The sequence below is a fragment of the Crinia signifera genome, chromosome 6 (genome assembly GCF_055691185.1).
Source record: "Crinia signifera chromosome 6, ASM5569118v1, whole genome shotgun sequence".
NCBI lineage: Eukaryota > Metazoa > Chordata > Amphibia > Anura > Myobatrachidae > Crinia > Crinia signifera.
In genome coordinates this window covers 125,745,638-125,773,185 of record NC_139222.1, presented here as the reverse complement: position 1 = coordinate 125,773,185, position 27,548 = coordinate 125,745,638, and the positions used below count along the sequence as shown (strand labels likewise).

Below are 27,548 nucleotides of genomic sequence, written 5' to 3'. Positions count from 1 at the left end.
ATGGTGGTTCCTGATGTACTAAGCAGCCGTACTGATAACACGGCTGCTAAGTGGTGTAAAACACCCACGCAAATACGACAGGAAAATACACCTTGCTTTCCCTGTCGTATTTGCTTTAAGCCTGCACGAATCAGTCAGATCCGTGCAGGCTTTAGTGTAAAAAAATAGAAAAATAAAATAAATATTAAAAAAAAATCGGCGTGGGGTCCCCCCCACAGCTGTAACCAGCACCGGGCTGAAGGAGCTGGGGCCGGTAATTAAAAATCAGGGAACCCGACAAATAGGGGTTCCCCGATTTTTAACAACCAGCCCCAGGCTCCAGGCCTGGGGCTGGTTCCCAAAATACGGGGGACAAAATGACTAGGGGTCCCCCGTATTTTAAGAACCAGCCCCAGGCACAACCAGCCAGCAGGGTAATGTCACAGCCGGGGGGAGGCTTGCTGGGACTCATAGTGCCCCAGTATTAGACAATAGATTATTCTATTTTTTACACCACTATCAGCTCGATGCCCACCGCCCAGGGGCATCGAGGACAGCACCAGGGCCCCTGGCCAGGCTGACTGGTCGGTAGGGTTAATGTTTTGGCCGTGGGACCTTATATAATAAGTGTCCCCCGGCTGTGACATTACCCTGCTGGCTGGTTGTGCCTGGGGCTGGTTCTTAAAATACGGGGGACCCCTAGTCATTTTGTCCCCGGCGACGACCTCGGCATCCTCTCCGGCAGACGCGCTGCTCCCGGCTGGTACCCGCTCACGGACTGGAGAGGCGCAGAGATGTTCATCTTCAGCGCCTTTCCTCCGGATGTTTCTATTGGCCGCCTAGCGGCCAATCAGGAACCGACTTTCTCGGCTCCTGATTGGCCGCTAGGCGGCCAATAGAATCATTCGGAGGAAAGGCGCGGAAGATGAACATCTCTGCGCCTCTCCAGTCCGTGAGCGGGTACCAGCCGGGAGCAGCGCGTCAGCCAGAGAGGATGCCGAGGTCGTCGCCGGGGACCAGGTGTGTAGGATTTCCTTCCTTAGGAACCCCTTTTGGACTACTTCGGATCCTGGACCCACGGAGACATCAGCCCTGGAGCCCAGGACCCCGGACCAGCCCCGGAACCAGGACCAAGGCCCCGGAACCAGACTCTTCTGTCCAGGAGCCCCGGACCCAGGATCCAGGGACCGACCTACGGGCTCAAGGTAGGTAAGTATCAGTGTGTGTGTTATGTGTGTATTAAACTTTTATTTTTCAGGGTGTCAGTGTGTTTTATTTTACTATTTTTTGTACTGTAGAACTACAAGTGCCAGCGGGCTCTTTAATGCCCCGCATGCTGGGACTTGTGGTTCTCCAAGTCCCAGCATGCGAGGTAGGCTTGCTGGGACTCATAGTTCTACAGTAGAAAACAATAGTTTTTATTCTATTTTTTACACTTTTCATCAGCCCGATGCCCACCGCCCAGGGGCATCGGGGACAGCCCCGGACTTTCAGCATGGGCTGGTAAGTCCTGGAGGGGGGACCCCTTCTTTGGGGGGGTCCCCACTTCCCCAGGACCCCTGCCCATGCTGACCAGCCAGGGGGATAATGCTTTGGCCGCAGGACCTTATATAATAAGTGTCCCCCGGCTGTGGCATTACCCTGCTGGCTGGTTGGGTCTGGTGCTGGTTCTTGAAATGCGGGGGACCCCTAGTCATTTTGTCCCCCGTATTTTGGGAATCAGCGCCGGACCTTGAGCCTGGTGCTGGTTTCATTAAATCAAGGGGACCCCTATTTGTCGGGGACCGTGATTTTATGTCACCAACACCGGCTCAATGAGCCAGGGGCTGGTTATGCTCTGGCGGGGGACCCCGCGCAGTTTTGTTTTTTTAAACACTTTTTTTCCACCAGAACCCTGCACAGATCTCAATGATCTGTGCAGGGTTCTGGCTAATTTGCCCATCAGAACCTGGTCTAATTTTTGGGCGAATTTTAGACACATTTATACAAATCGCATACCATTAAATATGCGATTTGTATACTTTTCAATGTGAAAACATCTGGATGCGATGTGCTGCGAAAAACAGCCATCGCATTTCCAGAATGTCCAATTTGTTGGCCAAAATCGCACTTTTTTCACATTTTCGCAGCTCATTAAATATGCGAAAATGGCAAAACATGCGATTTCGGCCATTTTTGCGAAAAAAATTGCAAAAAAAAAATCTCATCCCATAGAATGTCAACTAATATCTTTAAAGCAAGGTTGTACTAAAACGTAATTATAAAAAAATAAATCTATTTATTTCAAAACAGATGAGGAAAGACTCACGACCATAGCAGTTCCAGCGGTATGGTGCATATATAGGTACTTGTGTATTATCTGGGCGCCCAATTTTTTCATCGCATGCCACTACTTAAGGCATGCGATGCGATGCAATTTTTCATTGTAAAGACCCGATTTTTTATTGTATAGTCACCCATGGGTGATTTCATACCATCACTATCCAACTACGCATGGAGTTGAGTTTATATAGTGTGGCGAGTGCAGCGAGCCTCGCGAGGGGACGCGGATTACTTTACATGTATTCTGCGTCCCCTCGCGGGGCTCGCTGCGCTCGCCATGCTTCGGACTCGGTGGCTCGCTGCGCTCGCCACACTATATAAAAACAACTCCATGCGTAGTTAGATAGTGGGGGGTATGAAATCACTCATGGGTGACTATACAATTAAAAATCGGGTCTTTACAATGAAAAATCGCATTGCATGAATTGTATGCTACTATTGCGATGCAATACAATGAAAAAATCGGGCGCCCAGATATTACACAAGTACCCAAATATATATATATATATATACTAGAAAATCAGTCAGGTACTCGTCGTTCTTAAACAGCACAAGAAACAAATAGACACTGCGGTCTTTGAATTGTAAGCAACATTTCAAACTTTTCTCGCTTTTCATCAGGCTCATATAACAGACAGACATGACAAGCTTAAATCACCTTACCTCCACCATGCCCGCCCTCCGGGTCACCGCGCACGCCGTCCGTCCCGTTCCAGGTCCCTCCCTGATTAATAGAATGTGAGAGATTTCTGTTGTTACTGTAGCCAATAATCTGGCAGAGATAATTCCCATAAATTGGGTACATGACATACTGTGTATGACATTTAAGAGTAATAGTTATTTTTCTGTTACATAGAATATTTTGGGTACCAGACAAAATGTAACTGAATATTGGTGCTCCAGGAACAAACAACTGTAATCATTATCCTTCAACCTGAATATCAGAAAAAAAAAACTGTGGTTAGCAGGAGCTTTGCAGGGCACAGTACCACAAGTAAATACAGGATGTGCCAGGCAAGCACTGACTTCAGGATGTGCCAGGCAAGTGCTATTACTGTGATGGTACAAATTGTTACATTGACAAGGAACAACATTAAACTGACCTTCCAGGTCTTTTTCCTAATGTGTGGTCTATATTTTGACTTGTCCTGTGTTTTTAAAAAAGTTTAACAATACAAGGTATAAAATCAAAGAACTGACCCGTCCAGATGCACTATAGAAATAGCAGCACTTCTATGTGACCTCACTGTTAGGAAACAAGGATGGATGGATAGATATACAGTATGACACATAGCATTTAAGCAATAATAACAACAGTCGTTTTTTTGGAATATATTCAAAATATGGTCTTCACCAATTTCATGTAAAGTTTTTCGGGTGCCGGATGACTGACAGACAGTCGGGATTCCGACTATCATTACACCGACGTCGGAATCTCAACTGTTAAAACCGCAACACTCGGGATCCCGAAGGCCAAGGGCTATTTTCTCTTGTGGGGGGTCCAGCGAGTCACTATGCCCGCAAGGGGCTTCGTTGAGTTCCCCTCTACTATATTCACACCAGAATTCACGGAGAAAGACACATGACGCTTCAAATAGACTTCAATGATCTAAAAAGACCATCCACTAAGAGCTTCCGCTGTGTGCACCCAACATCAGGCAAAGCTGTGTAGTCACTGGAGTCCCAGAAAGAATCATTTCAACAGTGTTTTGTAACTTTCCACTAGGGCATGGTAGGAGAGTGGACGCGGTGACATTCGGGTCAAAAAACACTGAAAAACCCATTGTCGACCTAATGCATGTGTCGACCTAGCCACCTGTCGACCTTGCTCCATGTTGACCTAGACACCTGTCGTCAACCTAATGACTGTCGACCATCATTAGGTCGACCCAATGATCCCAACCCCACTGCTTAGCACAGTCTTCCTGTCTATTGAAAAAAGAGGGTCTGGTGATCAGTGCGCTACTAACTGCAGCTGGTACTGAGACTTGTCAGGTCTCGAAATAGGTACAAAGAAAAAAGAAGTGTACCAGCGCTGGCTGTGAATATTAAAAAATGATATACAGAACGGTATCCTTTACAATTTTATTATCAATAAAAATGCTAAAATAGCTGTACCAATTGGTAGGTAATTTGATATATAAAACAGGGGGTTACAATAAAATCATATTATTGGACATTCAATATGCATCATGATATTTTATACGGGCATTGGGTTTGTATATTACCACACGGACGTCGCAGATGGTAGTCCCATAGAGCAGCAGAAGCTGGGTGTTTGACCCAGGGAAACGCGTTGAGCCTTATACCACTGGACATTCTTCCCTATTGCATCACCAACCGGGCTAACTCTACACCACAGCTGGCAACGCACCGTGCATTTGCACCATCCCATCCGGACTCATCATCCGAGGCAGCGACTGGATATTCCATTCATCCTCCAGGTTTACCATCTTTCCCACCAGAGGAACCTAATTCTCCAACTGGACTCTGTGTTTTGGGACTGCCATTAGCCACCTGGCTATCTGCTGCTCTATGGGACTACCATCTGCGACGTCCGTGTGGTAATATACAAACCCAATGCCCGTATAAAATATCATGATGCATATTGAATGTCCAATAATATGATTTTATTGTAACCCCCTGTTTTATATATCAAATAACCTACCAATTGGTACAGCTATTTTAGCATTTTTATTGATAATAAAATTGTAAAGGATACCGTTCTGTATATCATTTTTTAATATTCACAGCCAGCGCTGGTACACTTCTTTTTTCCTGTCTATTGATCTTGCTATTCGGTAGCGCACGCAGGGGGGATTTCTGAGTACCCAGAAACCCCCCAAGGAGTCTTGGGGTGCTAGGCTGAAAGCTGATGGTCCACTCTTTCCATGGGTACAAGAATTTTAAAAATCGGTCCTTGGGAACCAGAGATATCTGACTTCAAAGCAGTGGTCCCCATCCAAGCCTGTTAATTGTTATTCCCAGTCAGATATTTCAGGTTCTGTCTGATGTAGAGTTTTTCTGAGGGTATATTCCAAAAGCTGGGACTCTCCCCCTTTGAGGGACACTAGTAGCTTGTCTCTACTGTTCCCAGAACCAGAGATATCAGCCTTCCAGCAGCTGGTTACTGCTCCAGCTCCACACACCTGGTATGTAGTTTTATATCCTCGTTGGCAGATTGCTCTGCCTCCTGAACTCTGATCCCCTAGTCCCCAATACAATTTGGTAGGTGGGATTCTCTAGTTTTTAAAATCCCATTAAAATCTAAGACATCTATTTCTGGGAACTGGAGATATCTGCAGTCAAGCAAGCTGTCCTCCCACCAGAAAATTATGAATAATAAGCCCACTCCACTATACACCCCTCCTCTGCATATTAAACATCCTTTACCACCCTGGATCAGGGCCCCTTCATTCAGCCCAATGCCCCCTTCTCCCACCCCATCTCCCACCATCTGTGCAGTATTTTGTATAGGGGTAATTAGTGGAAATTACTGATCCAGGCCCTACATGCTGAGTGGTTGATATAATACCCCCTACCACCTGTGGGACATCAAATCTTCCCCCACCCTTACCGCTGGAGGATCGCTAGGGGCCCCAATACATTGTTATGCTCAGGAGCCTACACTGCTGTTGATGCCCCATGTATGTATATATATGTATATATTATTATTATTATTATTATTTATATACATTTAGTCTATCTATAATACTTTAACTGACCCGGCATATACTGGGTCACCTAAGTGTCCATCTCCGTGCTTTGCTCCGCCCCACCGGAAACCCCCTTCTGAAAATTCTGCTATTTGAAAAAAAAAAAATCCAGTGATTAAGCAGAATTGACTGAATCAATCCCATATGTGTAACAATTCCATATTCACATATACAGTATGTTGTAGTCAATTCTGAATAATACTATACCAATCTATTTCACAGCTTGGATGTCAAAGAGTATATGCTTTTGCAAACCTTGGATAACACAGTCAATATTTAAAATGCAGTCCCACATCAGATTGCTGTAGTGATTAAAAGTAATTTATAGTATCAGTCCATTGGCTGATTACACATTCCTGCACCTGAAGGTTTTGTTATTTTTTTAATTGATTTTTTTTTTGCAATGCCTTCAGAACACTAATTGTTTTCTTATTGACTTGATAGCACTATCCTTTGATGACCACTTGGTGTCACTGTGACCCCTGAATTTCCGAGTACTGGTTAGTTTTTACATATTCTTGCTGAACTATCAAAAATTAGAGATGTGCGATTCCATACCTCCCAACATGACCCTCTCTATTCCTGCACTTCTCTCTTAATTTATGATTGCTATCGCCTGTGGTGAAACAACTTTGTTATCAATTAACCTGTTTAAAACAGGTGATGGTAATTATAAATTTTAAAGGAAGTCCAGAAACAGAGCATCGTTCCATAAATCCAAATCCACCTGAATTTTTTGGATCCAAACCAAAATAAAGGGGCCCATACACGGTCCGTTAAACGAATCCGTTTGGGTCTTAATTAGCACGCTTCGCATCGGATCGCATGCCTAGTGCATGCGGTGTGCATGCAATGCGATCCGATGCGAAGTTTAGCTAGTACAAAAAGTATGTGCAGCACATACTTTTTGTACCGTACTATGTGATGCGCGGGAGCGCGCATCGCATAGTACAAAACGGACGGTCCGGGAACAGACCGTCTATGGACACCTTTAGTCTGGATCTAACAAGGCCTGATCTGAACCACATCTCGGTACGTATCTTCCTGCACATGAAATTTGTAACCAAAATCAGGTGGGTTTTAGATTGAAACAAATTTACATGATTTTATCGGGGGTATATTTCAACTATAAATTTTTTAAATGCTTTTTTAGCAGAGTCTGAGCCAAAACATTTGAGGGTGGTTTTGCCTAAACTTAAACACACTGATGAATTAGAACCAAAACCCATGAGTCTGTGCCCATCATGGTCAAAAATATGAAATGGTCTTCCAATAATTATACCTTATCCACAGTACAAGATGCTGCATGAACTCTGACTACATTACATGAGTGCTAAGCACCTTGAAAAAGTCTACCCAGCTTTTTCACTTGCTTTAGACTTGCCTGCATACCTTTATATTTACTAGCCATATTTTGCAGTGGTATGGGGTTGGCAGAATCAGCCCGGACCTCCCAAGTATCCTTACCCAGTCTTACTACATGCTGCACCTTACTTATTATGCCTGCTTACTACACCTCCTCTTGCTACACTATGGCGTGTAGCCTCTTTTGCATCTGTTTGACTTGTAGTTGTGATACAATAACCCAATAACCCAATGCAATGATCACATTGTATCACAGGCATGAAGGAACAATAGCCAGCCGCTGCCAAGACAGTCAAAAATTGCTGCTTCGCCATAAAAGCGGCATGTGATGAAGTTGCCCATAGTGGATTCTATAAAGGATACGTAGAAGCTGAATCATTGTAATCTGTCCTATTAAGAAGATTTGCTACATACTCCCTCAAGTTACTGCCCTAAAGACTATGTACAAAATAACTCAAAATGAATCAATGACCGTATGTTTAATAGATAAATATACAGAACTCATATAACCATACATATATTGATGCTATACAGTAGTGGTTCCCAAATCTATTACCCAGTTACTACCACTGTTACTGTATAGCTGTTGGCTAGATGTTCAACGTCTGCTGATCCACTTTGTCAGTCCCTTCATTGGATGCCTGTATTTTACCGTATTCAATATAAAATACTTCTACTCACATTGAAGGCCATTAACCTGACTACACCAACATATATCTCTTCGCTTATCTCATAATATATCCCACCAGACCTCTCCGCTCTGTACTCATTACTAGATCCCATTCACAATTACAGGACTTTCTTTGGGCAGCACCCACCCTACGGAATGCCCTTCCACGCACATTAAGACTCTCCTCTCGCCTCCAACCTATCAAGCGTTCCCTGAAAACTCATCTCTTCACGCAAGCTTATTATAGTCAGAAACCCCCACACACCCTTCAGTAGCTTTCATATCTAATTGCATCCCATCAGCACTGTCTTGCAATCTGGTGGGACTGCCATGCTATGGAATCCTATCCTTATGTATCCCTTCTATTATCCCTATAGATGTAAGCTTGCAGCAGGGCCCTCCTACCTCTATGTCGGTTTGTTACTACCCAGTTTGTTTTATCCCTGTTTACTATTGTAAAGTGCAACGGATTTGGCTGCGCTATATAAGAAACTGTAAATAAATACTAATACCATCAGCTTACTCTATGTTTTTAGGATTTCTTTAATCATGCTCAGGTGACTCTGTCTACTGGACTGGGTCAGCACTTACAGTATTCTACCTATTTCTACAGACAGAATTTGTGAATGTGTGAGCTGGTGGTAGTGTGTGAGGACGAGATTAGGAAAACACTGATTAACAGGATATCAGTAAGAACTATGCAGGCTTTTACATGTCTACTAAAAGTAACTGAGTAGGTGTGACAGAGTGACAGGCGGTCCCATGTAAATAAGGAGTTAACTTACTAGGATTCAGGTGGTGGCTACAAACCTCCATTACACCTGTTTAATTCAAGGCCAATATAAGGTCTGTTAATTACATAGTTGTCTTCCAATGGTAATGGATCAAGAAAGCAATTTCACGTCTTGCTTTTTTAAGGGTATGTTAAAACTTCAAGGATTACATACATTAGAACATCAATTTATCATTTCAAATAAATGGATTGGATGAGCAATTGAATTGTACATTAAAATCGATGTTCAGCTGATTTATGAAGACTGAGAGACACTGGACGAAGGGCAGAAGCCTTGTGTGTCCTTGATCTCTTGAGAGAATCTTGGAAGGAACAGGCGGTAGAAGAACAGAATGTTCTATAACATGTTATGGACATACAAAGATATTTAGATTTGGTTGGTCAAATAGCCAGTTTTTTAAACCCCAAAAGGCACAATAACAGTTATATAGTCATAGAGCAGTGGTTCCCAACCCTGGTCCTCAAGTACCCCCAACAGTGCATGTTTTCCAGGTCTCCACACAGAATCATAAGTGACATAGGGGCAGATTTATTAAGCTCGGTGAAGTGATAAACTGTCTGGTTTTTATCACCGGCCAATCAGCTCCTAACTGTGAAGTTACAGACTTGGTTTGAAAAATGAGACAGCGTTGATCATTACAAAGAACTGATATGTCCTATTAACACCAGCCACTGTGCTTCTAGCAGCGAGTAAAGGACCTACCATTTAAATTCTGCTTGGAAGGATTCCTAAACCATCACTCACACTATCACTGTGTGTGACTTGACTGAAACATCTGTCCAATTTCAACGCTCTATTTGATCAAACAGGAACTGGTAACTATAAGTTACAACCTTATGCATATGCATTTAAATGTTTTTTTTTTAATTAATTGTGGTTTTGTGCATGCATGCATGATTATTGCTACATGTTTTATTGATTTATGTTTTTCTGTGTGATTTGTTATTAAATTGTCTTAAACGTACAGAAGGCGCCCACTGGTTCTTTTTTCTTGTATATTGAAAGAAAGCACTATAGCCAGGGGTGTAACTAGACCTTTCTGGGCTCCACTGCAAAATCTAGAAAGGGCCCCCAAGCTATTATCACTACAATGCAAAAGAGAGGGAGGGGTATGAATGGGAGTTAGAGTGTCGGAGAGGGAGGGAGAGACAGATAGAAAGTGAGGGTGTCAAGGGGGAGAGAGTGTATACCAGGGAGAGAGAGGGAGACAGTCAGTGTTAGAGGGAGATCAGGATAGGGTGCGAGCAACCCCTGCCCTTCTCACTGCTTACCGCCACCATTCACCCCCTACTGATGTCTTCCTCTCTAACCCCAAGTCTTATCCTCTCTGCTTTTTTCACCCACTGCAGCTATTTCTCTTGAATTGGGGTGCAGTGCCAGGACAGACTCACACTGTGCTACAAAATCTAAAAATACCCAGTGTCACACACACAGCATGCACCCACTGTCACACACAACACGTACCCACTGTTAGTCACACACACACACACACACACACACACACACACACTGTTACACATAGAAATTACTTACTGTCAGAAACAAAATGCACCCACTGTCACACACACACACACACACACACACATGCTCAAAGCGCTCACTGTGGGTCCAGGTGTTGTATCCGGACATCTACTGCTGAAGCTCTCCCCATTCACTCCCAGTCTGACCTGCAGCTGTCAAGCCCCGAGCAGCCGGGATCTCAGAGTGCGGCTCCGCTCCTTGTGTGCGGCTCCCATTGGCTGTCAGCAGTAGAGCCATCACTGCAACAACGGGAGGGAGGGTGAATATTGCGGCCAGGTCCCAGTGCTGCGGCCATGTTTGAATTGGTGAGCGGACGGGAATTGTAAATATCACCCGCACCACTTCTAGTGCTGCTTCTGTACAGGCAGTGCCGTCTTTCCCATTGGGCACGATGGGCAGTTGCCCGGGGGCCCTAGGACCTAGGGGCCCCCGGCCCAGCCCAATGGGAAAGATGGTGGCCGGGGTCCGGGAATCCGCTCACCCTCGCTGGGGGATCCGGGCAGGGGGATCAGGGCGGTGGCGGCAGAGGCGTAGCGAGGGCGGTGCCGGTGGAGCACCAGCTCCGGACGATGGAAGCTATCCTGGCGCCGGAGCCGTCCCAGCACCGCCAGCTCGCCCGCTCCATCTCCCCCGCTAGCTCCCACCGCGGCTCGCTGTGTGCGGGAGACGTGATGCTATTTAAAATTCACGTCTCCCTCTGGACCGCCAGCCAATAGGCGCTTGCGGTCCAGCAGCCAATCAACTGGTGGCTGCTGGACCGCGAGCGCCTATTGGCTAGCGCGGTCCAGCGGGATATGTGAATCTTAAATAGCAGGCGCAGCAGCACACACTAGTGCACTGTTACAGTGGGGACTGGGAGCGCCTGGGCAGCGGACAGCTGGGGGGTCCCCACTGTCAGATGTCACGCGCAGGGGCGATCCGCGGCACTGCTCCCCTCTCGTGACAGCCATCACAGCCGCCGCAGCTAACATCATCATCCCGCCCACCCGGCTCCCAATGTGCTGGTAAGTTGTGGCCATCAGAAGGGGGACCATGCTCGAGCTCCAGTATAACAAACCTAAAAGAGGTCCAGACTCACCACCCTGGTGTTGGATGGTATGGGTATGTTGGGGACAGTGAAAGAGTAGGGTGTGTAATTGGGAGTGGTGTAGAGGAATAGGGAGTGAATGTGGCACAAACAGGGGGACTAGGGTGTATATGTGAGTAAAGCTTTATAGGGGGTCTGTGGGTGGAACAGGGTGTTTGTGGTGGGGATAGAGGGTTATGGGGTGTATGTTGGGGGACAGGGTGTTTGTGGTGGGGATAGAGGGACGTGGCAATGAGGTCTCTCCTCTTATATGGAATCAGTATGGGAATTCTGTAAGGGGCAGTATTATGGGCAATGTTTAAGGGGCACTACGAGGGGAATTATGTGTAAGGGACATTACGCCGGAAGCTGACTGGCTGCCGCACGGAGCCAGAGAGGTGAGGGTTGGGGAGGTGACTGTGGGCTCCTGGGCAAACTAATTTTGGGGGGGGGTCCAGTGAACTAGGTTGCCCAGGGGCCCTTCCTAATGTTAAGACGGCCCTGTGTACAGGTCTCCCTCTCTGTAGCGCACAGGAGCCTGGCTCCGGGACCCGTGCAACAGCATTAAATTTTTTTATTTTTTACTAAAATGGAGCAAACATTCAAGAGGGTGCAGGGGATGACCTGCTGGAATGGGGGCCCCATAGTAGTTGCACCCTCTGTAGTTACGCCACTGACTAAACCAGTGAATACCCCCTGTTTCCAACATGAAACTAGTCTGTTTCAAATGTGCTTTAATTCGTTTAATTTCTGACTTTAACCTAGAGTGTACAGAATCTCAGGATAAATATAGTTTGTTTTAAAATGCAATATAGTTAAATTGGGAACATTATAGGCATAATAGTTCTCATATGTATCTATTACACATTAATTTTTAATTATTCCCTAACCTTACTGTATTGCTTATGGCAATTGGAACAGTAACTTCATTACATAACTATGTTCCCTTATGTATCAAATACAGCTGAGCAAAAAACAAACTATAGTGTAGCCATAAAGGATCTACATTTCTAAGCTGGTTCTTAAGCAGAAATTGTGGTCTATTTACTGAATGCTATGTAATGAATGTAATACAGTTTTTATATAATATTTCTGGTCTTCATATGATTTTAGTAGATTAAGTGCATAGTAAATCCATTTTTAACAATCCAACTCTATCAGGGTATCCAATTAGCAACAAACATTATTGAGAGGGAAAAATGAAAGTTTTTAGATATACAGTATATATCCTGACATGGGCCCTTATTCTGATCGGTGCGGCCCGATCAGAAATATGCGGTGATGTCCGTCTTGGCGAATCCCCGCCTTCCATACGGATCGCCACCTCCGTCCGTATGCGGATATGTGGCGGTCCGCATGAATGTGGACGGGGATACGCCTCCTCCATGGTGGGAGCAGCCCCTGCATTCGATGGTCGCCGAACATCGAATGCAGGGCCGCACGCTCCACCAGGTCCCGCAACACAAGACCACACGGACACTTGTCCGTGTGAAATCTTGTATGGGGGCGGGCAGCTGACATCCGGCGATGTCAGATGCCCGCCCCGTACCCACGCGTCACGGCCTCATTACCATGCATACGCCCCGCGTTTGCATGGGAACGCCCATGAAACGCGGGGCGTATGCATAGGGTAATGAGGATAAGTAGCCCCTCACGCCCCTCTACGCCCCCTGTGCGGCGTATAAAGAATCCATGCGGCGAAATTGCCTGCACATTCGCAGAGTGACCTCTGCACATGCGCAGACGATAAACATCGGCGGCCCGTACGCAAGCGGGAATATCCGCACCGATCAGAATAAGGGCCATTGTTTTTCAGCCAATCCTATTAGTAAACGCAGACTCATTTTAGCATGGAAATAGGACTGCTTTCAGGGATTTTGTTTCACCTGTCTGAAGTCAGGTGACACAAAATCCTCAACCACAGCTCGCAATGGCTTTTTGGACCTAATTGGATAGCCCTAGTGATACAATTACTTGTGGTAAATTAGTGGAGTTAATTATGTGTTTTCCTATTATTCTGCAACTCAAGCTACTTATAATATCAAGATTTACTTTATCAATGTTTTATTGTTTTTATGGTTTTGTATGTGTATACAGTATATATACATAAACATGGCCAACCAAAACATGGCTCACCAAGTCTTACTAGCATGTCTTTCATCTATTATTCTCAGCTGCAATACAATACATAGAACAATACAGCAGGGGATTAAGTCTGACAGCCCTGAATCACATAATCCTATTAAAGGGATAGATGTATCTGTATATGTATATATATATATATATATATATATATATATATATATAGTGTCCAAGTCTGCCGGCACTCAGCGTAATAGACAGCGGTCCCCGGTGCCCAAAGAAGGCTGATACATACACTCCAAAAGAAATGATGGCACTCGAGAGGCAAATTATAATGCAAATCAGAAGCATATATTGTCAAGCTTTCGGGGACTTAAACCCCTTCTTCAGGACAAACACCTAGGTAATAATTTGCCTCTCGAGTGCCATCATTTCTTTTGGAGTGTATATATATATATATATATATAGGGTGTAGAGAAGAAACGCACACTCCTAGTAGAGGTATCAATCAGGGTGCCAGGACGATAAATCAATATTGTATATCAATCCCCAGATAGAACAGTCCAATCCAGAGACAGACAGGTCCAGCACACCTCAGCATGTCACATGCAGTAAAATCATTTAATGAAGCAAACAAGCAGTACAGGGTTTCAATATACTTAGCATATCCGTGGCAGTAGCTGAAGACAGCAGTATAATTTTATATCCACAGGCATAGCCCTGACGGGCCGTTTCGGTGTCCAACCACCTTCATCATAGGGCATCAGCCATATAATGAAACCAGCCTTAATATATCATGAAATCACACCTGAATAACATATAAACGCAATTACCTAAGCGCCTGGTCCTCCCATCGCCTCTCCTGCAGCTCCAGCGCGTGTACTCGGCGTCCCGGAAGTGACATCGGGACCCGGAACTAACATGCACTGCCTCAGTTATCAGGGAGGCAAGAAAGGTACCCAGGCGCCGGATGTGTACATCCGGTTGCCAGGACAACGCAGCTCAGCAGCACAAACTACAGGCAGCAAAGTCTCTAGCTAAACAGACTGCAGAACTCTGCAATAGTGTGGCGAAAATGCCACAACGTGGATGCATTGTCCACTGTAAGCAAAAACGGACCTTAAATGCTGTCTCTTAACTGTGCCAAAAAAAACGCTGTCATGGCAACCATAAACACACCCCCAACAAAATATAATAACAAAAAATACATAAAAGTAGAAAGATACCAGCACCAAAAATATACATGACAAAGAGAACTATATACAAAGGCAATTGATCTAGTAAGCACATAATAGCAATCGCTCATATTAGGTCAATCCAGAACAATATTAGATCAATATTAGATCCCAGGAAACAAATGTCAGGTCTGTAATTAAAGAAATACCGCCAAATTAAGCTCCTCATTTAAGCCTAAAGGCGCCATAGATTGAAGCGTGTATGTCCAGTAACTTTCCCTTTGAAGCAACAAGTTATGCCTATCCCCACCCCTCCTTAATGGTGGAATGTAGTCAAATGGGAGAAACCGAAAGTCACTCAAGCGGTGTCCCTTGAGGGCAAAGTGCCTGGCAACAGGTGGTGTGTTGCCATCCATTTTGAGCAGAGCTTTATTTATTGATGAGCGATGCATATTAATCCGCTCTTTAAGCATCCTAATGGTTTTACCCACGTATATCTTGTTACATGGGCACTGTATAATATATACAGTATATTTGGTGGTACAGTCCATCCGGTGCTTAAGATAATATGTCTGCTTCGTCAGTGGATGCTGCCAACTACTGCCACTAAGTATATATTTGCAATTGACACAGCCTGTACATTTTTTGGCGCCTGTGCCAGTGTTCAGCCATGTTGCTCTTGCCACTGGTTTCGGGCCCACATCCGTGGTAACCACTTGCTGTTTGATATTAGAACTCCTTTTATAGCAAAACATCGGAGTATGCTCACAGTATTCGCCAATGACAGGATCGGTCTTCAGTATATGCCAATGCTTCATAATGGCACCCCTCAACACCCCTGAATTGATGGAATAGGTGTTGGGAAACAGGAGTTTGGTCTCCTTGGCACATTTTACTCGTGTTGTCAGCAACTCCTCCCTGTTAAGGGCTAGGCACCTCTCTTTAGCCGATTGTACCTCAGTGGGATCGTATCCGCGAGCCACAAAGCTTTGTCCCATCTCGTTCAAAGTGTTAGTCAGATCACTCCTGTCGGACGTGATCCTGGCTGCTCGCACCAATTGCGAGAACGGCAGTCCTCGTTTTAGGGGTTGGGGATGGAAACTTGTTGCCAGTAACAGATTGTTTTTATCCGTGGGTTTCCTATACAGTGTTGTTTTGAAACCCTCAGGTGTCTTCGACACCAACACATCTAGGAAGTTAAGCTGGTCTACACTACTAGTGCATGTAAATCTAATAGACCCGACATTTGTATTAAGCCTGTCCAGGAAGCCATCCAGTTCCACCTGAGATCCAGTCCACACTATGAACAGGTCATCTATGAATCGTAGATAAAATGCAATAAAATGAGAAAAATCTGGATCCGCCATAATATGTGTCTTTTCAAAATCATACATAAATAGGTTGGCATACGATAGGGCCATGTTGGACCCCATCGCAGTCCCCTGCAACTGTAAATAAAAGGCATTATCAAACAGAAAATAATTTTTATGCAAAATGAATCCGATGAGCAATAACAAAAAATCAATCGGTGGACCTGCATAGTGTGGACTGGATTCCAGGCATCTTCTGATGGCCGCCATTCCTTCATCGTGACCAATATTGGTGTAGAGCGAAGTGACGTCAAGCGTCACTAAAATACACTCTTGTGATGGCATGCCAAACTGGTTAAGCCTATTCAAAAAATGAGTTGTATCCCTGAGCCAGTATGGTGTATTCTGTACCACATCCTGTAGAAAATAATCCACAAACTGTGATACAGGCTGTGAAAGGGAACCAATAGATGAAATAATTGGTCTCCCAGGAGGGGAGACCAAAGATTTATGTATCTTGGGTAAGATATAAATCAATGGCACCCTAGGAAACTCCTGCGTAAGGAAGTCCTGAGTGCCCTCATCAATCCACCCATTCAAACTCCCCATATTCAGGATAGAGTCTAACTCTTTTTTGTAACCCACTGTAGGATCATTTTTTAACTGTTTATAACAGACTCCATTGGACAATTGACGCATCACCTCATTAATATAGTCAATGCGGTTCAAGATCACAGTTGCCCCGCCCTTATCCGCGGGACAAACCATTATAGCGGTATTTTCACGCAAGGACTTCAATGCCAGTTGCTCAGGTCTGGCAAGATTGGATCTGTATATCTTGGACCGCCTGATCTGAGGTATTACGTCCTGTCTGACAAGTCGAATAAACGTATCTATAGAGGGGTTATTCACCTGTGGATCAAACCGCGATTTCACTTTAAAGGGATGCACCTTTACACTATCAACCACACCTGACGTAGCACTTGGATGTCTTACAAAGTGGTCTTTCAGTTTGAGCTGCCGCTGGAACTTATACAGTTCAACCTCACAGTCGAACGGATTCTGCCTGTGGGTTTGAACAAAACTGAGACCCTTATTCAGTACAGTCAACTCAGAGTCGGTGGGTTGATAATCAGATAGGTTATACACAATTACCTCTTGCTGTCCCTCTGTGGTCTGCTTTTTTCGGTGTTTGACCCCCCCTCTCCTGCAGGGTTTTTTCCTCGCCCTCTCGCCCTCACTTGGGATGCTTCCCCTAAAAAAACTCTCTGGTTTGCTCTCCCTGGGGGTTCAGAGTCACTCTGCGAGGTGTTAGACTCAATATCAGTAAATTGGTAGTTTGACCGTTTAAAATCCCCTCTCTTTCTTCTCACAAAGTTACCCCTCCACGGCCTGCGTATAGACTGACCAGAGAGCCAGGGATAAACCCGCAACTCCTTGTAGTCTTCTTTCACCTTACGGTACTTATTCTTTTTAAACAATAACAACTCGGTTTTAAATTTGTCTACTGCTTCCTCCAGTTTGGCAAGCCAATCACTGCTGGTGTCAGACTTAACTACATCCAAACCAACTGCCTCGCAGTTCTCAATTTCCTTCTGCACATTGGCTATATCACTGTTAAGCTGCTGAACTACCAAAACAATCAAATCTCGACTACACTGGTTGAGTATTTGGCACCAAGACTTACAGAAATCTTTATTTGATCTGCCTATAGTGGGCTGATTAGTACTCCTAAATCCCCTTGGTATCAGGCCTTCCCTGTGATATTGCGATAGGGTTAGTCCATGCAATTCAAGCTCCACAAGCCTCTTTCTGAGCTTAAGCAGATCAGTGTACACCCCCTCCGGTGTATCCTTGTCAAAGGCCAACACTCCAGTGTCTGAAAACAAGATTTTGTTGGAGTCCTTATTAGTGAAGCGCTTAGTGCCAGTGAAATCTTCAAGGTGAAATTCCATATCAATATATGAAATCACAAAACAAAACAAATACACAAAAAATTGTGAAAAAATCACAAAAACGTCAAAAACAACTCTCAAAATAATTCCAAAAAATCGAGGTGTATATCAGAATCCAAAGGATCATAGATAGGGTGTAGAGAAGAAACGCACACTCCTAGTAGAGGTATTAATCAGGGTGCCAGGACGATAAATCAATATTGTATATCAATCCCCAGATAGAACAGTCCAATCCAGAGACAGACAGGTCCAGCACACCTCAGCATGTCACATGCAGTAAAATCATTTAATGAAGCAAACAAGCAGTACAGGGTTTCAATATACTTAGCATATCCGTGGCAGTAGCTGAAGACAGCAGTATAATTTTATATCCACAGGCATAGCCCTGACGGGCCGTTTCGGTGTCCAACCACCTTCATCATAGGGCATCAGCCATATAATGAAACCAGCCTTAATATATCATGAAATCACACCTGAATAACATATAAACGCAATTACCTAAGCGCCTGGTCCTCCCATCGCCTCTCCTGCAGCTCCAGCGCGTGTACTCGGCGTCCCGGAAGTGACATCGGGACCCGGAACTAACATGCACTGCCTCAGTGTTCAGGGAGGCAAGAAAGGTTCCCAGGCGCCGGATGTGTACATCCGGTTGCCAGGACAACGCAGCTCAGCAGCACAAACTACAGGCAGCAAAGTCTCTAGCTAAACAGACTGCAGAACTCTGCAATAGTGTGGCGAAAATGTCGGGTCTATTAGATTTACATGCACTAGTAGTGTAGACCAGCTTAACTTCCTAGATGTGTTGGTGTCGAAGACACCTGAGGGTTTCAAAACAACACTGTATAGGAAACCCACGTATAAAAACAATCTGTTACTGGCAACAAGTTTCCATCCCCAACCCCTAAAACGAGGACTGCCGTTCTCGCAATTGGTGCGAGCAGCCAGGATCACGTCCGACAGGAGTGATCTGACTAACACTTTGAACGAGATGGGACAAAGCTTTGTGGCTCGCGGATACGATCCCACTGAGGTACAATCGGCTAAAGAGAGGTGCCTAGCCCTTAACAGGGAGGAGTTGCTGACAACACGAGTAAAATGTGCCAAGGAGACCAAACTCCTGTTTCCCAACACCTATTCCATCAATTCAGGGGTGTTGAGGGGTGCCATTATGAAGCATTGGCATATACTGAAGACCGATCCTGTCATTGGCGAATACTGTGAGCATACTCCGATGTTTTGCTATAAAAGGAGTTCTAATATCAAACAGCAAGTGGTTACCACGGATGTGGGCCCGAAACCAGTGGCAAGAGCAACATGGCTGAACACTGGCACAGGCGCCAAAAAATGTACAGGCTGTGTCAATTGCAAATATATACTTAGTGGCAGTAGTTGGCAGCATCCACTGACGAAGCAGACATATTATCTTAAGCACCGGATGGACTGTACCACCAAATATACTGTATATATTATACAGTGCCCATGTAACAAGATATACGTGGGTAAAACCATTAGGATGCTTAAAGAGCGGATTAATATGCAGCGCTCATCAATAAATAAAGCTCTGCTCATAATGGATGGCAACACACCACCTGTTGCCAGGCACTTTGCCCTCAAGGGACACCGCTTGAGTGACTTTCGGTTTCTCCCATTTGACTACATTCCACCATTAAGGAGGGGTGGGGATAGGCATAACTTGTTGCTTCAAAGGGAAAGTTACTGGACATACACGCTTCAATCTATGGCGCCTTTAGGCTTAAATGAGGAGCTTAATTTGGCGGTATTTCTTTAATTACAGACCTGACATTTGTTTCCTGGGATCTAATATTGATCTAATATTGTTCTGGATTGACCTAATATGAGCGATTACTATTATGTGCTTACTAGATCAATTGCCTTTGTATATAGTTCTCTTTGTCTTATGTATATTTTTGGTGCTGGTATCTTTCTACTTTTATGTATTTTTTGTTATTATATTTTGTTGGGGGTGTGTTTATGGTTGCCATGACAGCGTTTTTTTTGGCACAGTTAAGAGACAGCATTTAAGGTCCGTTTTTGCTTACAGTGGACAATGCATCCACGTTGTGGCATTTTCGCCACACTATTGCAGAGTTCTGCAGTCTGTTTAGCTAGAGACTTTGCTGCCTGTAGTTTGTGCTGCTGAGCTGCGTTGTCCTGGCAACCGGATGTACACATCCGGCGCCTGGGAACCTTTCTTGCCTCCCTGAACACTGAGGCAGTGCATGTTAGTTCCGGGTCCCGATGTCACTTCCGGGACGCCGAGTACACGCGCTGGAGCTGCAGGAGAGGCGATGGGAGGACCAGGCGCTTAGGTAATTGCGTTTATATGTTATTCAGGTGTGATTTCATGATATATTAAGGCTGGTTTTCATTATATGGCTGATGCCCTATGATGAAGGTGGTTGGACACCGAAACGGCCCGTCAGGGCTATGCCTGTGGATATAAAATTATACTGCTGTCTTCAGCTACTGCCACGGATATGCTAAGTATATTGAAACCCTGTACTGCTTGTTTGCTTCATTAAATGATTTTACTTCATGTGACATGCTGAGGTGTGCTGGACCTGTCTGTCTCTGGATTGGACTGTTCTATCTGGGGATTGATATACAATATTGATTTATCGTCCTGGCACCCTGATTGATACCTCTACTAGGAGTGTGCGTTTCTTCTCTACACCCTATCTATGATCCTTTGGATTCTGATATGCACCTCTATTTTTTGGAATTATTTTGAGAGTTGTTTTTGAAGTTTTTGTGATTTTTTCACAATTTTTTGTGTATTTGTTTTGTTTTGTGATTTCATATATTGATATGGAATTTCACCTTGAAGATTTCACTGGCACTAAGCGCTTCACTGATAAGGACACCAACAAAATCTTGTTTTCAGACACTGGAGTGTTGGCCTTTGACAAGGATACACCGGAGGAGGTGTACACTGATCTGCTTAAGCTCAGAAAGAGGCTTGTGGAGCTTGAATTGCATGGACTAACCCTATCGCAATATCACAGGGAAGGCCTGATCCCAAGGGGATTTAGGATTACTAATCAGCCCACTATAGGCAGATCAAATAAAGATTTCTGTAAGTCTTGGTGCCAAATACTCAACCAGTGTAGTCGAGATTTGATTGTTTTGGTAGTTCAGCAGCTTAACAGTGATATAGCCAATGTGCAGAAGGAAATTGAGAACTGCGAGGCAGTTGGTTTGGATGTAGTTAAGTCTGACACCAGCAGTGATTGGCTTGCCAAACTGGAGGAAGCAGTAGACAAATTTAAAACCGAGGAAGAAGTGGGAAAGGACCCGCACAGCTGAAACAATTTTTTGATTGATATTATTGTAACCAATTTATTGTGACCAACATAAAAAACCACTTAATCTAAATGCCGGTGGTTATATGGTTGGTGGTGCGCCCAGCGTTCAGTAACAATAACTGAGGGTGGGTTTGTTTTGTGTTCGCAAGAAGCAAAACAAAAGAAAGTAAACGCTTTTTGGGCGCACTCTTTGAAAATATAATGTATATTACTTATTATTTAAGACATAACTTTTAATGTGGACTTGTTAGGATATAACGGCATGACGCATGAGTACAATAAAAATTGTTTTGAGTCTCTTGTTTATTTTTGTTGTGTGGTACTAGTGTATGAAAATTACTGATACAACTATCAATTTTTGAAGTTTACCACACGTATAATTTATCATTTGTTGCATGTGATCATCAGCGGTATAATAACCAGAGTGACCAAAGGTGGCAAAAATGAGTTAGTAGCCCCAAACTGTTACGCAGGTTGGGGTATCAGCAACCCCACGTTACGGGGTGGCTCTATAAGTGAGCTAAAAAATATATATATATAGGTACAATTAATGCCTGTATTAGCCAATAAAATTTATTATAATTGAAATCGAGCAGTAGGCGGCTCCTGTGCTGTTTGTCTATTGACTGGGATACCCAGGTGTAGTACCACACCTGGACTTCTCCAGGGGTCACCCACCTGGATACTGCCCTGGCCCTTCACTGCTTGGCTTCCAAGTTCGAGACGGGTTTGGGCACACCAGTGAGGTATGGTGGTATACTTATTGTGAATTGTGTCACGACCCAACAGCCCAGGTTAACTGCTGGATAGCATCCAAAAGACAAGAAATAAACCCAAATAATTTGGGACAAAAAGGCAAAAGATTTTAAGTATATGTCACGCAACTGTATCAGGTACCAACAACGTACAATTTACAAATAAATCATTCGCAGCAAGTAGTAAGAAAAAAATTATAATAATAATAATACGCTGGATGCACTGAACAGGTATCTGATGACAGATTTGCAATAGCTAGATTATTTATGCGGCTTTAGTTCCAGTGTCTGTGTCTCACACTTTTGTTGCTATATACACACGGTTTTGTTACAAATGAAAAAGATCAGTCATTGGTATTGATACAATTTGTTTGAAGGTCTGATATTAGGTCACAGTGTAACCATAAGAGCAATGTAACAGAACTTTGATCCTCCAGAAGCACTGTGATTTGCTGGCAAACGATAGCTAAGTGCAAGTATTGGGACAATACAGCCTAATCACTCAAAAAAATGTGTGAGCCTGGATATCGTGACTAATGCAATAAGTGTCAGATATAGTCAATTTGTGCAACTTGAAGAGCCTAGGGTTAAACAGACAATAGTATACAGGTATAATACTGGCATTTGTTGGTGGAGTGTACCACAGCTGAGGATCCAGACTGTGGCAACTCCTGTACCTTATCCTCTAGCGTGCCGGCTGGGGGGAAGGATCCAGGGAGCCCGATAGCGGGGGTGGTGAAAGCTGTCCGTGGCCGAGATGCGGCTGGAGAAGTGCGGCGATGCGTCCTAATTGCTGAGGGAACGCCGGTAACGGCTTGTAGTCACTTCTGGTGCCGTCGTAACTCGCGGCGGGCGTCAGGATGCGTACTTGCGGTTTGGAAGTCGGCTGTATGCAGGGGGATTAGGAAGGGAGAGCCAGGTCCGTCTTGCTCTAGTGGGGGTAACGTGGGGCGCCTGCTTGAACACGTGTTTCGCCTCCTTGGCTTCTTCATGCAGCGCTGCATGAAGAAGCCAAGGAGGCGAAACACGTGTTCAAGCAGGCGCCCCACGTTACCCCCACTAGAGCAAGACGGACCTGGCTCTCCCTTCCTAATCCCCCTGCATACAGCCGACTTCCAAACCGCAAGTACGCATCCTGACGCCTGCCGCGAGTTACGACGGCACCAGAAGTGACTACAAGCCGTTACCGGCGTTCCCTCAGCAATTAGGACGCATCGCCGCACTTCTCCAGCCGCATCTCGGCCACGGACAGCTTTCACCACCCCCGCTATCGGGCTCCCTGGATCCTTCCCCCCAGCCGGCACGCTAGAGGATAAGGTACAGGAGTTGCCACAGTCTGGATCCTCAGCTGTGGTACACTCCACCAACAAATGCCAGTATTATACCTGTATACTATTGTCTGTTTAACCCCAGGCTCTTCAAGTTGCACAAATTGACTATATCTGACACTTATTGCATTAGTCACGATATCCAGGCTCACACATTTTTTTGAGTGATTAGGCTGTATTGTCCCAATACTTGCACTTAGCTATCGTTTGCCAGCAAATCACAGTGCTTCTGGAGGATCAAAGTTCTGTTACATTGCTCTTATGGTTACACTGTGACCTAATATCAGACCTTCAAACAAATTGTATCAATACCAATGACTGATCTTTTTCATTTGTAACAAAAACCGTGTGTATATAGCAACAAAAGTGTGAGACACAGACACTGGAACTAAAGCCGCATAAATAATCTAGCTATTGCAAATCTGTCATCAGATACCTGTTCAGTGCATCCAGCGTATTATTATTATTATAATTTTTTTCTTACTACTTGCTGCGAATGATTTATTTGTAAATTGTACGTTGTTGGTACCTGATACAGTTGCGTGACATATACTTAAAATCTTTTGCCTTTTTGTCCCAAATTATTTGGGTTTATTTCTTGTCTTTTGGATGCTATCCAGCAGTTAACCTGGGCTGTTGGGTCGTGACACAATTCACAATAAGTATACCACCATACCTCACTGGTGTGCCCAAACCCGTCTCGAACTTGGAAGCCAAGCAGTGAAGGGCCAGGGCAGTATCCAGGTGGGTGACCCCTGGAGAAGTCCAGGTGTGGTACTACACCTGGGTATCCCAGTCAATAGACAAACAGCACAGGAGCCGCCTACTGCTCGATTTCAATTATAATAAATTTTATTGGCTAATACAGGCATTAATTGTACCTATATATATATATTTTTTAGCTCACTTATAGAGCCACCCCGTAACGTGGGGTTGCTGATACCCCAACCTGCGTAACAGTTTGGGGCTACTAACTCATTTTTGCCACCTTTGGTCACTCTGGTTATTATACCGCTGATGATCACATGCAACAAATGATAAATTATACGTGTGGTAAACTTCAAAAATTGATAGTTGTATCAGTAATTTTCATACACTAGTACCACACAACAAAAATAAACAAGAGACTCAAAACAATTTTTATTGTACTCATGCGTCATGCCGTTATATCCTAACAAGTCCACATTAAAAGTTATGTCTTAAATAATAAGTAATATACATTATATTTTCAAAGAGTGCGCCCAAAAAGCGTTTACTTTCTTTTGTTTTGCTTCTTGCGAACACAAAACAAACCCACCCCCAAATTTAAAACCGAGTTGTTATTGTTTAAAAAGAATAAGTACCGTAAGGTGAAAGAAGACTACAAGGAGTTGCGGGTTTATCCCTGGCTCTCTGGTCAGTCTATACGCAGGCCGTGGAGGGGTAACTTTGTGAGAAGAAAGAGAGGGGATTTTAAACGGTCAAACTACCAATTTACTGATATTGAGTCTAACACCTCGCAGAGTGACTCTGAACCCCCAGGGAGAGCAAACCAGAGAGTTTTTTTAGGGGAAGCATCCCAAGTGAGGGCGAGAGGGCGAGGAAAAAACCCTGCAGGAGAGGGGGGTCAAACGCCGAAAAAAGCAGACCACAGAGGGACAGCAAGAGGTAATTGTGTATAACCTATCTGATTATCAACCCACCGACTCTGAGTTGACTGTACTGAATAAGGGTCTCAGTTTTGTTCAAACCCACAGGCAGAATCCGTTCGACTGTGAGGTTGAACTGTATAAGTTCCAGCGGCAGCTCAAACTGAAAGACCACTTTGTAAGACATCCAAGTGCTACGTCAGGTGTGGTTGATAGTGTAAAGGTGCATCCCTTTAAAGTGAAATCGCGGTTTGATCCACAGGTGAATAACCCCTCTATAGATACGTTTATTCGACTTGTCAGACAGGACGTAATACCTCAGATCAGGCGGTCCAAGATATACAGATCCAATCTTGCCAGACCTTAGCAACTGGCATTGAAGTCCTTGCGTGAAAATACCGCTATAATGGTTTGTCCCGCGGATAAGGGCGGGGCAACTGTGATCTTGAACCGCATTGACTATATTAATGAGGTGATGCGTCCATTGTCCAATGGAGTCTGTTATAAACAGTTAAAAAATGATCCTACAGTGGGTTACAAAAAAGAGTTAGACTCTATCCTGAATATGGGGAGTTTGAATGGGTGGATTGATGAGGGCACTCAGGACTTCCTTACGCAGGAGTTTCCTAGGGTGCCATTGATTTATATCTTACCCAAGATACATAAATCTTTGGTCTCCCCTCCTGGGAGACCAATTATTTCATCTATTGGTTCCCTTTCACAGCCTGTATCACAGTTTGTGGATTATTTTCTACAGGATGTGGTACAGAATACACCATACTGGCTCAGGGATACAACTCATTTTTTGAATAGGCTTAACCAGTTTGGCATGCCATCACAAGAGTGTATTTTAGTGACGCTTGACGTCACTTCGCTCTACACCAATATTGGTCGCGATGAAGGAATGGCGGCCATCAGAAGATGCCTGGAATCCAGTCCACACTATGCAGGTCCACCGATTGATTTTTTGTTATTGCTCATCGGATTCATTTTGCATAAAAATTATTTTCTGTTTGATAACGCCTTTTATTTACAGTTGCAGGGGACTGCGATGGGGTCCAACATGGCCCCATCGTATGCCAACCTATTTATGTATGATTTTGAAAAGACACATATTATGGCGGATCCAGATTTTTCTCATTTTATTGCATTTTATCTACGATTCATAGATGACCTATTCATAGTGTGGACTGGATCTCAGGTGGAACTGGATGGCTTCCTGGACAGGCTTAATACAAATGTCGGGTCTATTAGATTTACATGCACTAGTAGTGTAGACCAGCTTAACTTCCTAGATGTGTTGGTGTCGAAGACACCTGAGGGTTTCAAAACAACACTGTATAGGAAACCCACGGATAAAAACAATCTGTTACTGGCAACAAGTTTCCATCCCCAACCCCTAAAACAAGGACTGCCGTTCTCGCAATTGGTGCGAGCAGCCAGGATCACGTCCGACAGGAGTGATCTGACTAACACTTTGAACGAGATGGGACAAAGCTTTGTGGCTCGCGGATACGATCCCACTGAGGTACAATCGGCTAAAGAGAGGTGCCTAGCCCTTAACAGGGAGGAGTTGCTGACAACACGAGTAAAATGTGCCAAGGAGACCAAACTCCTGTTTCCCAACACCTATTCCATCAATTCAGGGGTGTTGAGGGGTGCCATTATGAAGCATTGGCATATACTGAAGACCAATCCTGTCATTGGCGAATACTGTGAGCATACTCCGATGTTTTGCTATAAAAGGAGTTCTAATATCAAACAGCAAGTGGTTACCACGGATGTGGGCCCGAAACCAGTGGCAAGAGCAACATGGCTGAACACTGGCACAGGCGCCAAAAAATGTACAGGCTGTGTCAATTGCAAATATATACTTAGTGGCAGTAGTTGGCAGCATCCACTGACGAAGCAGACATATTATCTTAAGCACCGGATGGACTGTACCACCAAATATACTGTATATATTATACAGTGCCCATGTAACAAGATATACGTGGGTAAAACCATTAGGATGCTTAAAGAGCGGATTAATATGCCTCGCTCATCAATAAATAAAGCTCTGCTCAAAATGGATGGCAACACACCACCTGTTGCGAGGCACTTTGCCCTCAAGGGACACCGCTTGAGTGACTTTCGGTTTCTCCCATTTGACTACATTCCACCATTAAGGAGGGGTGGGGATAGGCATAACTTGTTGCTTCAAAGGGAAAGTTACTGGACATACACGCTTCAATCTATGGCGCCTTTAGGCTTAAATGAGGAGCTTAATTTGGCGGTATTTCTTTAATTACAGACCCGACATTTGTTTCCTGGGATCTAATATTGATCTAATATTGTTCTGGATTGACCTAATATGAGCGATTGCTATTATGTGCTTACTAGATCAATTGCCTTTGTATATAGTTCTCTTTGTCTTATGTATATTTTTGGTGCTGGTATCTTTCTACTTTTATGTATTTTTTGTTATTATATTTTGTTGGGGGTGTGTTTATGGTTGCCATGACAGCGTTTTTTTTGGCACAGTTAAGAGACAGCATTTAAGGTCCGTTTTTGCTT

At 44.3% G+C, this 27,548-nt stretch overlaps 2 pseudogenes; one reads left to right on the top strand and one right to left on the bottom strand.

The window, feature by feature from the left end:
* Positions 1 to 21,922: 21,922 nt before the first annotated feature.
* On the bottom strand, positions 21,923 to 22,041 carry LOC146011749 (5S ribosomal RNA; annotated as a pseudogene).
* Positions 22,042 to 24,026: 1,985 nt separating this feature from the next.
* LOC146011748 (5S ribosomal RNA) lies at positions 24,027 to 24,145 on the top strand (annotated as a pseudogene).
* The last annotated feature ends 3,403 nt before the right edge of the window (positions 24,146 to 27,548 follow it).